Source organism: Triticum aestivum, chromosome 2A, assembly GCF_018294505.1.
Source record: "Triticum aestivum cultivar Chinese Spring chromosome 2A, IWGSC CS RefSeq v2.1, whole genome shotgun sequence".
NCBI classification, from domain to species: Eukaryota; Viridiplantae; Streptophyta; class Magnoliopsida; order Poales; family Poaceae; genus Triticum; species Triticum aestivum.
In genome coordinates, this window is record NC_057797.1 from 414376830 (window position 1) to 414390259 (window position 13430).

Consider the following 13430-nt stretch of genomic DNA (forward strand, 5'->3'; position numbering starts at 1 on the left):
GATTTTTTTAAGATTTAGGGAAACCATGAAGGAATTAAGTAGACACAAAAGCTCAATCTTTGGGATGCCCAAGGCATACCTAATTAATATTTTAGAAGTCTTAAGCATCTAAGCTTGGGGATGCCCCGGTTGGCATCCCACCTTTCTTCTTCAACAATGATCGGTCAGTTCTGGTTGAACCTAAGTTTTTGCTTCTTCACATGATATGTGCTATCCTTGGAATGTAATTTTATTTTGTTTTGCTTGTTGTTTGAATAAAGTAGTTACGATCTGAAATTTTATTTATGAGAGAGTCTTCACACAGCTACATAATTATTCAACTACTCATTGATCTTCACTTATATCTTTTTGGAGTAGTTTGTCAGTTTCAAGAAGGATATAATAAAAACTTTCATAAAGAGTAATACATATATGAGAAGTTTGATTCCTTGCGATTGTTTTGAGATATAAAGATGGTGATATTAGAGTCATGCTAGTGAGTAATTGTGGATTGGTAGAAATACTTGTGTTAAAGTTTCTGATTCCCGTAGCATGCACATATGGTGAACCTGAAGGAAATATGCCCCGGAGGCAATAATAAAGTTATTATTTATTTCCTTATATCATGATAATTGTTTATTATTCATGCTAGAATTGTATTAACCGGAAACATGATACATGTGTGAATACATAGACAAACAGAGTGTCACTAGTATGCCTCTACTTGACTAGCTCGTTGATCAAAGATGGTTATGTTTCCTAACCATAGACATGAGTTGTCATTTGATAAATGGGATCACATCATTAGGAGAATGATGTGATTGACTTGACCCATTTCGTCAGCTTAGCACTTGATCGTTTTAGTTTACTGCTATTGCTTTCTTCATGACTTATACATGTTCCTATGACTATGAGATTATGTAACTCCCGATTACCGGAGGAACACTTTGTGTCCTACCAAACGTCACAACGTAACTGGGTGATTATAAAGGTGCTCTATTAGTGTCTCCGATGGTACTTGTTGAGTTGACATAGATCAAGATTAGGATTTGTCACTCCGATTGTCGGAGAGGTATCTCTAGGCCCACTCGGTAATGCAAATCACTATAAGCCTTGCAAGCATTGTAACTAATGATTTAGTTGAGGGATGATGCATTACAGAATGAGTAAAGAGACTTGCCGGTAACGAGATTGAACTAGGTATTGAGATACCGACGATCGAATCTCGGGCAAGTAACATACTGATGACAAAGGGAACAACGTATGCTGTTATGTGGTTTGACCGATAAAGATCTTCGTAGAATATGTGGGAGCCAATATGAACATATAGGTTCCTCTATTGGTTATTGACCGGAGACGTATCTCGGTCATGTCTACATAGTTCTCGAACCCGTAGGGTCCGCACGCTTAAAGTTCGGTGATGATCGATATTATGAGTTTTTGTGTTTTGATGTACCGAAGGTAGTTCAGAGTCCCGTATATGATCACGGACATGACAAGGGGTCTCGAAATGGTCGAGACGTAAAGATCAATATACTGGACGACTATATTCGAACACCGGAAGTGTTCCGGGTGATTTCGAAGAAAACCAGACTGCCGGAGGGTTACCGGACCCCCCCCAGAAGAAATAATGGGCCTTATGGGCCTTAGTGGATAGAGAAAGTGCTGGCCTAGGGCAGGCCGCGCGCCCCTCCCCCTCTGGTCCGAATTGGACTAGGAGAGGGGGGGCGGCGCCCCCCCTTTCCTTCTCCCTCTCCCCCTTCCTTTCCCCCTCCTAGTAGATGTCAGGACCCCGACTCGATGTCACATCGATCTAGCTGGTAACACCTCATATCACTTTGCGGCCTCACGCACGGTATCCCCACGGGTGTCGTCTTACCTTTTCCCGGGACCGTTTGCGCCTTTTGGCTCACGTATATGATAGTGTCGCTAGCATCCATATGATAAGGAGCCCGGGCTGACATGACTAGTCGTAAACCCAAAGTGGCACAGACTTACAGGGACAGGCATCCATGACCCAGCTTCGAACGTGTCGGTCATCAGCAAGTGGGTCCGGGCTGTAGCACTGGGCTAGCAGGACTCCGGTAAACCGGGCTGTAGCGGGCTAACAGGACTCCGGTACTCAAAGCGTGACATTTCCCCGAAGGGACAGACACAGGAACGAAGAAGGACACATGCCGGCCAGCCTAAGTGTTCCAGAGCAGTAGCAAGCTACCATGGCTCAGCGGTAACACTAGGAGACATTTCCCGGTAAGAGAGGCTACTAAATAAACAACTAGATAGTCAGATCCCACACATACCAAGCATTTCAATCATACACACAATATGCTCGATATGTGCAAATACAACGAAGCATCACAACATGACTCTATGACACAAGTACTTTATTTAAGGCTCAGGGAGCCATACATAACATTCACAAAGGTATGGGTCTCACGACCCAACATACAAGTCATACAATCATACAAGCCAGCAGCGGAAGTACATTGTCTGGGTACAGACAACTAGTAAAATAAAAGAGGCTTGGAAAGCCTAGCTATACTACGTGGTCCATCACAAGCTCAGGGTCACCACCTGGGTCTTTAGCCTACTCGTTGATGTCAACGTCTACATAGAACCCATCAGAAGGGGTTGCAGCGTCTTCTGTAAAAATGTAGATTATAGCAACATGAGTACAAAGGTACTCAGCAAGACTTACATCAGATCCTACATACATGCATAGTGTCAAGAAGGGTTGGTGGAGTTATTGCAGCAAGCCAGCTCTGACTCTTGGCTAGGCTATCCTACGATACCCCAACTTGAAATGTTTTGCGCACACGAGTCCACTACTCACCACTTCAATACACTACCGAGGATCCACCTCCGTCTTCCTACGGAAGAGCCATCCTCGGCACTCACACTTATCTTGAGGCTTTTAGTAGTTTCCATTTACTTGTCTATGAACTGTATAGGCAACCAAGTAGTCCTTTACCGTGGACGCGGCTATTCGAATAGATCATGATAACCCTGTAGGGGTGTACTTCTTCATACATGTTTCCACCACTTAGCGTCTGCACACGATATGTGCTCGGCAGACTTCAAGCGAAAGCCGACGTGGGTGTAGACCACGACCTACCTAAACACTTAAGCCTCTAGTCCAGGTTTATCGCCTATTCAGGTTCCATCCGCAGGAAGTCCGGCCGAGGTTTCCCATACGGCCCCGAACGATGTGAACAGGGTTCCCGAGATACCTAACGGGTATTCGGTACACCCGGCCACGTACCTACCGCATCACAGCCCACCCCTACGGTCAGCGCTGTCCACGGCCTCCAGTAGCTACAAACACCAGAAACTACTTGCAACTCCTGGACAGAGAGCTAGGGTGAATAAGAAGTCGAGCGGGGTCATATTTCAGGGCCCAATGCATGGTAGTAGTTGTATCTTAAATCACACATACAGATCTCAGTGCTTAAGGTCGGCTTCAATGAAACAACCCACCATGTACTCCTACATGGCCTCTCATCGATACCTTTACCAAATCGTGTTCACCACACCACTCTCATTACCGACATAATCATTTCACTCTAGCCCATCACCCAGATGAACCAGACCTGACACGACTCTAAGCATAGCAGGCATAGCAAGGTAGGAACAACACATACACATGGCTCAATCAACTCCTACACATGCTAGTGGGTTTCATCTAGTTACTGTGGCAATGACAGGTCATGCAGAGGAAATGGGTTCAACTACCGTAGCACACAGCAGTTTGAATCGCGTTGTCTTAATGCAGTAAAAGAGGGCAGGAGCGAGAACATGGGATTGTATCGATATGATCAAATGGTTGGTTGCTTGCCTGATGGTTCGATGCTCGGATATGATTCTTCGTTAGGGTAATCACGGTACTCCTCGGAGACAGAACCTGTCGCAAAGGACATCGATACACAAGCATCACCAAACAATGTGCAACAATATGATGCATGCATGAAACATGGCAATATGAGTGTGTTGGGCTAATGCAACTAAAACCAGAAGGGTTTGAACAAATTTGAATCAAAGATTCAAATTTCAAACTCAAACATGGCCTCTTTAAGGGCTTTTCCTTATTCTGCTTAAAACATCAATTTAACTTGTTTGATCATGCATGAAAATAGTACAGATGGATAGATTGGATTTTTCTGATCATTTTTCATATATAATTTGTCCAATTTGGAGTTACAGAATAAAAGTTATGAATTTTTGAAGTTTAAATAATATTCTGGAATTTCCTGATTTAATTTAAATCCAGAAAATCAATTACTGCGTCAGCCTGACGTCAGTGTGACGTCAGCAGGTCAACGGAACAGGTCTGGGTCAAACCTGACAGTGGGTCCCGCATGTCAGGGTGATTAATTTAATTAAAAGTTAATTAAAACTAATCCTGTTTAATTAACAGGGCTGGGCCCCACCTGTCATTGACTCAGGGGAGTCAACCAGGGCCCACCCGTGGTCAAAGTCAAAGTCGGCTGCCGGCGTTTAGCCGCCGGCGAGCCCGACGCGGCGGCGGAAGTGGTTTTTGCCATTTCGGCCACCAAATGGACCGCGGAGGCCACCGGAGTGGAGCTGAGGACAACCCGCAGCTCTTGGCGGAGTCCGTTGGGGTCGGGGTGGCCGGAGTCGACGGCGGCGAGCTCGGCTGCGGCCGCCGGGGTTCGGTCGTGCACGGAAACGGGGTTGGAGCTCGAAGTCGAGCGAAGCGAGGCGCTAGGGATGCTCTACGGGGTCTTGCGAACTCGTTGGGCTCGCCGGGGTGACCAAATGGTCACCGGAGCTGTGTTGACGGCGAGCTCGGCGATGGCGGAGGTTCGCCGTGGTGGGGAGGAGGCTATGGTGAGGGAACGAGGGGGAGAAGAGGGGGAAACGGTGGCGTAGCTCACCGCGGTTGCAGTGGGCGTCGAAGCGGGCTCGGGGACGCGCCGGAGACGACGAATTCGACAGCGACGATGATCGGAGCCCGAAGAGGGGAACGGCGACGTGGCGGCGATGCAGGGCTTCCGGGGAGCTGTGGAGCGGTGGGGAGGAAGAGGGGGTTGTGGCGGAGCTTCTGAGCTAATCGGGGAAGCGAGGGGTGGCCGGAGATGGCTGCTACGGCGAACGGCGGCGACGGTGGTGTTCGGCCGTGAGAGAGAGAGAGCGAGGGAGAGGAAGGAAAGAGCCGGGGAGAGTGAGAGAGAGCAGGGGGGATCGGGACGGCCTGCGAGAGTCGTCCACGCGGCCAGGAGCTCGTCGACAAGCAGGAGGTGGCCGCGCGGCCGTGCGCGCGCGAGCACGCAGCAGCTTCGGGGCGAGGGGAGGAAGACGACGGAGGGCTACAGTGCTGGGCTGGGCCGGCTGCTGGCTGGGCCGGCCAGCTGGCTGGGCCGCACAAGGAGGAGCCCAGGTAAGTTTTTCCCCTTTTCTTCTGTTTCTGTTTTATTTAATATATATCTGCAACTTTGTTGAATTAAATAAAATACCTAGGCAACTTCAAAAATCACCAAACTATTCCTGGCCCATAGTTGGATTATTTCCAACATGAAACATTTTAGTTTGGAGATATTTGAGCATTTAAATATTTTATATTATTTTAAATGCCCAAATTCAAATATTTATGTTTTAATTCAAAAACCCTAGGATGGCCTAGGAAAATGTGCACCATTTTTGGCAGAGGTTCTGAACCAAGACAAAAATGATGGGCATTTTAGAAGGGCATTTCAGGTTCATTGAAAAATTATTTTAGTAACCCTAGTTGGTTTCAGAGGGGACTGGGGGTTCTGTCATCCCCATTTCAAGTTTCTGATGAAAGAGTAAACATGATGCAACACTCTAATGCATGACTAGCTAGGGTGTGACAGTAGAGTAGGAAAGAGGGGAGTCCTACTCCTGCTAGAAGGAGGACTCCTCCTCCTGGCGTGCCATAGAGGGCCGGCCGGCCTCCCCCCTTGCTCCTTTATATACGGGGGCAGGGGGCACCTCTAGACACACAAGTTGATCATTGATCCCTTAGCCGTGTGCGGTGCCCCCCTCCACCATAATCCACCTCGAACATATCGTAGCGGTGCTTAGGCGAAGCCCTGCGTCGGTAGCAACATCATCATCGTCAACACGCCGTCATGCTGATGGAACTCTCCCGTGAAGCTCTGCTGGATCGGAGTTCATGGGACGTCATCGAGCTGAACGTGTGCTGAACTCGGAGGTGCCGTGCGTCCGGTACTTGGATCGGTAGGATCGTGAAGACGTTCGACTACATCAACCGCGTTCTCATAACGCTTCCGCTTATGGTCTACGAGGGTACGTGGACGATACTCTTCCCTCTCGTTGCTATGCATCACCATGATCTTGCGTGTGCGTAGGAAATTTTTTGAAATTACTACGTTCCCCAACAGTGGCATCCGAGCCTGGTTTATGCGTAGATATTATATGCACGAGTAGAACACAAGTGAGTTGTGGGCGATACAAGTCATACTGCTTACCAGCATGTCATACTTTGGTTCGGCGGTATTGTTGGATGAAGCGGCCTGGACCGACATTACGCGTACGCTTACGCGAGACTGGTTCTACCGACGTGCTTTGCACACAGGTGGCTGGCGGGTGTCAGTTTCTCCAACTTTAGTTGAACCTAGTGTGGCTATGCCCGGTCCTTGAGAAGGTTAAAACAGCACTTACTTGACAAACTATCATTGTGGTTTTGATGCGTAGGTAAGAACAGTTCTTGCTCAGCCCATAGCAGCCACGTAAAACTTGCAACAATAAAGTAGAGCACGCCTAACTTGTTTTTTCAGGGCATGTTGTGATGTGATATGGTCAAGACATGATGCTATATTTTGTTGTATGAGATGATCATGTTTTGTAACCGAGTTATCGGCAGCTGGCAGGAGCCATATGGTTGTCGCTTTATTGTATGCAATGCAATCACCCTGTAATTGCTTTACTTTATCACTAAGTGGTAGCGATAGTCGTAGAAGCAATAGTTGGCGAGATGACAACGATGCTACGATGGAGATCAAGGTGTCGCTGACGATGGTGATCATGACGGTGCTTCGGAGATGGAGATCACAAGCACAAGATGATGATGGCCATATCATATCACTTATATTGATTGCATGTGATGTTTATCTTTTACGCATCTTATTTTGCTTAGATCGACGGTAGCATTATAAGATGATCTCTCACTAAATTTCAAGGTACAAGTGTTCTCCCTGAGTATGCACCGTTGCGAAAGTTCGTCGTGCCGAGACACCATGTGATGATCGGGTGTGATAAGCTCTACGTTCACATACAACGGGTGCAAGCCAGTTTGGCACATGCAGAATACTCGGGTTAAACTTGACGAGCCTAGCATATGCAGATATGGCCTCGAAACACTGGAGACCGAAAGGTCGAGCGTGAATCATATAGAAGATATGATCAACATATTGATGTTCACCATTGAAAACTACTCCATCTCACGTGATGATCGGACATGGTTTAGTTGATATGGATCACGTGATCACTTAGATGATTAGAGGGATGTCTATCTAAGTGGGAGTTCTTTAATAATTTGATTAAATGAACCTTAATTTATCATGAACTTAGTACCTGATAGTATTTTGCATGTCTATGTTGTTGTAGATAGATGGCTCGTGTTGTTGTTCCGTTGAATTTTAATGCGTTCCTTGAGAAAGCAAAGTTGAAAGATGATGGTAGCAACTACACGAACTGGGTCCGTAACTTGAGGATTATCCTCATTGCTGCACTAAAGAATTATGTCTTGAAAGCACCGCTAGGTGCCAAACCTGCTACAGGAGCAACACATGATGTTATGAACGTCTGGCAGAGCAAAGTTGATGACTACTCGATAGTTCAGTGTGCCATGCTTTACGGCTTAGAACCGGGATTTCAACGACGTTTTGAACGTCATGGAGCATATGAGATGTTCCAGGAGTTGAAGTTAATATTTCTAGCAAATGCCCAGATTGAGAGATATGAAGTCTCCAATAAGTTCTACCGCTACAAGATGGAGGAGAATAGTTATGTCAGTGAACATATACTCAGAATGTCTGGGTACCATAACCACTTGACTCAACTAGGAGTTAATCTTCCTATTGATAGTGTCATTGACAGAATTCTTCAATCACTGCCACCAAGCTACAAGAGCTTCGTGATGAACTATAACATGCAAGGGATGAATAAAACAATTCCCGAGCTCTTCGCAATGCTAAAGGCTGCGGAGGTAGAAATCAAGAAGGAGCATCAAGTGTTGATTTTTAACAAGACCACCAGTTTCAAGAAAAAGGGTAAAGGGAAGAAGAAAGGGAACTTCAAGAAGAACAACAAACAAGTTTCTGCTCAAGAGAAGAAACCCAAGTCAAGACCTAAGCTTGAGACTAAGTGCTTCTACTGCAAACAGACTGGTCACTGGAAGCGGAACTGCCCTAAGTATTTGGCGGATAAGAAAGATGGCAAGATGAACAAAGGTATATGTGGTATACATGTTATTGATGTGTACCTTACTAATTCTCGTAGTAGTGCCTGGGTATTTGATACTGGTTTTGTCGCTAATATTTGCAACTCGAAACAAGGACTACGGATTAAGCGAAGATTGGCAAAGGACGAGGTGATGATGCGCGTGGGAAATGGTTCCAAAGTCGATGTGATCGCAGTCGGCACGCTACCTCTACATCTACCTTCGGGATTAGTATTAGACCTGAATAATTGTTATTTGGTGCCAGCGTTAAGCATGAACATTATATCTAGATCTTGTTTGATGCGAGACGGTTATTCATTTAAATCAGAGAATAATGGTTGTTCTATTTATATGAGTAATATCTTTTATGGCCATGCACCCTTAAAGAGTGGTCTATTCTTTTTGAATCTCGATAGTGGAAATACACATATTCATAGTATTGAAGCTAAAAGATGCAGAGTTGATAATGATAGTGCAACTTATTTGTGGCACTGTCGTTTAGGTCATATTGGTATAAAGCACATGAAGAAACTCCATTCTGATGGACTTTTGGAATCACTTGATTATGAATCACTTGGTACTTGCGAACCGTGCCTCATGGGCAAGATGACTAAAATGTCGTTCTCTGGAACTATGGAGCGAGCAACAGATTTGTTGGAAATCATACATACTGATGTATGTGGTCCGATGAATATTGAGGCTCGCGGCAGGTATCGTTATTTTCTCACCTTCACAGATGATTTGAGCAGATATGGGTATATCTACTTGATGAAACATAAGTCTAAAACATTTGAAAAGTTCAAAGAATTTCAGAGTGAAGTGGAAAATCATCATAACAAGAAAATAAAGTTTCTACAATCTGATCATGGAGGAGAATATTTGAGTTACGAGTTTGGTCTTCATTTGAAACAATGCGGAATAGTTTCGCAACTCACGCCACCCGGAACACCACAGCGTAATGGTGTGTCCGAACGTCGTAACCGTACTTTACTAGATATGGTGCGATCTATGATGTCTCTTATTGATTTACCACTATCGTTTTGGGGTTATGCTTTAGAGACAGATGCATTCACGTTAAATAGGGCACCATCTAAATCTGTTGAGACGACTCCTTATGAACTGTGGTTTGGCAAGAAACCAAAGTTGTCGTTTCTTAAAGTTTGGGGCTGCGATGCTTATGTGAGAAAGCTTCAACCTGATAAGCTCGAACCCAAATCGGAGAAATGTGTCTTCATAGGATACCCAAAAGAGACAGTTGGGTACACCTTCTATCACAGATCCGAAGGCAAGACTTTTGTTGCTAAGAATGGATCCTTTCTAGAGAAGGAGTTTCTCTCGAAAGAAGTGAGTGGGAGGAAAGTAGAACTTGATGAGGTAACTGTACCTGCTCCCTTATTGGGAAGTAGTTCATCACAAAAACCGGTTTCTGTGACACCTACACCAATTAGTGAGGAAGCTAATGATGATGATCATGAAACTTCAGATCAAGTTCCAACCGAACCTCGTAGGTCAACCAGAGTAAGATCCGCACGAGAGTGGTACGGTAATCCTGTTTTGGAGGTCATGTTACTAGACCATGACGAACCTACCAACTATGAGGAAGCAATGATGAGCCTAGATTCCGCAAAATGGCTTGAGGCCATGAAATCTCAGATGTGATCCATGTATGAGAACAAAGTGTGGACTTTGGTTGACTTGCCCGATGATCGGCAAGCCATCGAGAATAAATTGATCTTTAAGAAGAAGACAGACGCTGATGGTAATGTTACTGTCTACAAAGCTCAACTTGTTGCAAAAGGTTTTCGACAAGTTCAAGGAGTTGACTACGATGAGACCTTCTCACCTGTAGCGATGCTTAAGTCCGTCCGAATCATGTTAGCTATTGCTGCATTTTATGATTATGAAACTTGGCAAATGGACGTAGAGACTGCATTCCTGAATGGATTTCTGGAAGAAGAGTTGTATATGAGGCAACCTGAAGGTTTTATCGATCCAAAGGGTGCTAACAAAGCGTGCAAGCTCCAGCGATCCATTGATGGACTGGTGCAAGCCTCTCGGAGTTGGAATAAACATTTTGATAGTGTGATCAAAGCATATGGTTTTATACAGACTTTTGGAGAAGCTTGTATTTACAAGCAAGTGAGTGGGAGCTCTGTAGCATTTCTAATATTATACGTGGATGACATATTATGATATAGAATTTCTGGATAGCATAAAAGGATACTTGAATAAGAGTTTTTCAATGAAAGACCTCGGTGAAGCTGCTTACATATTGGGTATCAAGATCTATAGAGATAGATCAAGACGCTTAATTGGACTTTCACAAAGCACATACCTTGACAAAAGTTTTGAAGATGTTCAAAATGGATCAGGCAAAGTAAGGATTCTTGCCTGTGTTACAAGGTTTGAAGTTGAGTAAAACTCAATGCCCGACCACTGCAGAAGATAGAGAGAAAATGGAAGATGTTCCCTATGCTTCAGCCATAGGCTCTATCATGTATGCAATGTTGTGTACCAGACCTGATGTGTGCCTTGCTATTAGTTTAGCAGGGAGGCACCAAAGTAATCTAGGAGTGGATCACTGGACAGCGGTCAAGAACATCCTGAAATACCTGAAAAGGACTAAGGATATGTTGCTCGTTTATGGAGGTGACAAAGAGCTCATCGTAACTGGTTATGTTGATGCAAGCTTTGACATTGATCCGGACGATTCTAAATCACAAACCGGATACGTGTTTATATTGAACGGTGGAGCTGTCAGTTGGAGCAGTTCTAAACAAAGCGTTGTGGCGGGATCTACGTGTGAAGCAGAGTACATTGCTGCTTCGGAAGCAGCAAATGAAGGAGTCTGGATGAAGGAGTTCATATCCGATCTAGGTGTCATACCTAGTGCATCGGGTCCAATGAAAATCTGTTGTGACAATACTGGTGCAATTGCCTTGGCAAAGGAATCCAGATTTCACAAGAGAACCAAGCACATCAAAAGACGCTTCAATTCCATCCGCGATCAAGTCCAGGTGGGAGACATAGAGATTTGCAAGATACATACGGATCTGAATGTTGCAGACCCGTTGACTAAGCCTCTCTCACGAGCAAAACATGATCAGCACCAAGACTCCATGGGTGTTAGAATCATTACTATGTAATCTAGATTATTGACTCTAGTGCAAGTGGGAGACTGAAGGAAATATGCCCTAGAGGCAATAATAAAGTTATTATTTATTTGCTTATATCATGATAAATGTTTATTATTCATGCTAGAGTTGTATTAACTGGAAACATGATACATGTGTGAATACATGGACAAACAGAGTGTCACTAGTATGCCTCTACCTGACTAGCTCGTTGATCAAAGATGGTTATGTTTCCAAACCATAGACATTAGTTGTCATTTGATAAACGGGATCACATCATTAGGAGAATGATGTGATTGACTTGACCCATTTCGTCAGCTTAGCACTTGATCGTTTTAGTTTACTGCTATTGCTTTCTTCATGACTTATACATGTTCCTATGACTATGAGATTATGTAACTCCCGATTACCGGAGGAACACTTTGTGTGCTACTAAACGTCACAACGTAACTGGGTGATTATAAAGGTGCTCTACAGGTGTCTCAGATGGTACTTGTTGAGTTGACATAGATCAAGATTAGGATTTGTCACTCCGATTGTCGGAGAGGTATCTCTGGGCCCACTCGGTAATGCACACCACTATAAGCCTTGCAAGCATTGTAACTAATGAGTTAGTTGTGGGATGATGCATTTGTTGGGGAACGTAGTAATTTCAAAAATTTCCAACGCACACGCAAGATCATGGTGATGCATAGCAATGAGAGGGAAGAGTATCGTCCACGTACCCTCGTAGACCTTAAGCGGAAGCGTTATGAGAACGCGGTTGATGTAGTCGAACGTCTTCACGATCTGACCGATCCAAGTACCGAACGCACGGCACCTCCGAGTTCAGCACACGTTCAGCTCGATGACGTCCCATGAACTCTGATCCAGCAGAGCTCCACGGGAGAGTTCCGTTAGCACGACGGCGTGTAGACGGTGATGATGTTGCTACCGACGCAGGGCTTCGCGTAAGCACCGCTATGATATGATCGAGCTGGATTATGGTGGAGGGGGGCACTGCACACGGCTAAGGGGTCAATGATCAACTTGTGTGTCTAGAGGTGCCCCCTGCCCCTGTATATAAAGGAGCAAAGGGGGGAGGCCGGCCAGCCCTCTATGGCGCGCCAGGAGGAGGAGTCCTCCTCCTAGTAGGAGTAGGACTCCCCTCTTTCCTACTCCTACTAGGAGGGGGAAATGAAGGGGGAGAGGGAGAGGGAGAAGGAAAGGGGATGCCGCCCCCCCCCCCCCCTCTCCTAGTCCAATTCGGAACAGAGGGGGGCGCACATCCTGCCCTAGGCCAGCCCTCTCTCTCTCTCTCTCCACTAAGGCCCATTATTTCTCCCGGGGGGGTTCCGGTAACCCTCCGGCACTCCGGTTTTCTCCGAAATCACTCGGAACACTTTCGGTGTCCTAATATAGTCGTCCAATATATCGATCTTTACGTCTCGACCATTTCGAGACTCCTCGTCATGTACGTGATCATATCCTGGACTCCGAACTACCTTCGGTACATCGAAACACAAAAACTCATAATACCGATCGTCACTGAACTTTAGGCGTGCGGACCCTATGGGTTCGAGAACTATGTAGACATGACCGAGACACTTCTCCAGTCAATAACCAATAGCGGAACCTGGACGTTCATATTGGCTCCCACATATTCTACGAAGATCTTTATCGGTCAAACCGCATAACAGCATACGTTGTTCCCTTTGTCGTCGGTATGTTACTTGCCCGAGATTCGATCGTCGGTATCTCAATACCTAGTTCAATCTCATTACTGGCAAGTCTCTTTACTCGTTCTGTAATGCATCATCCCGTAACTAACTCATTAGTTACAATGCTTGCAAGGCTTATAGTGATGTGCATTACCGGGTGGGCCCAGAGATACC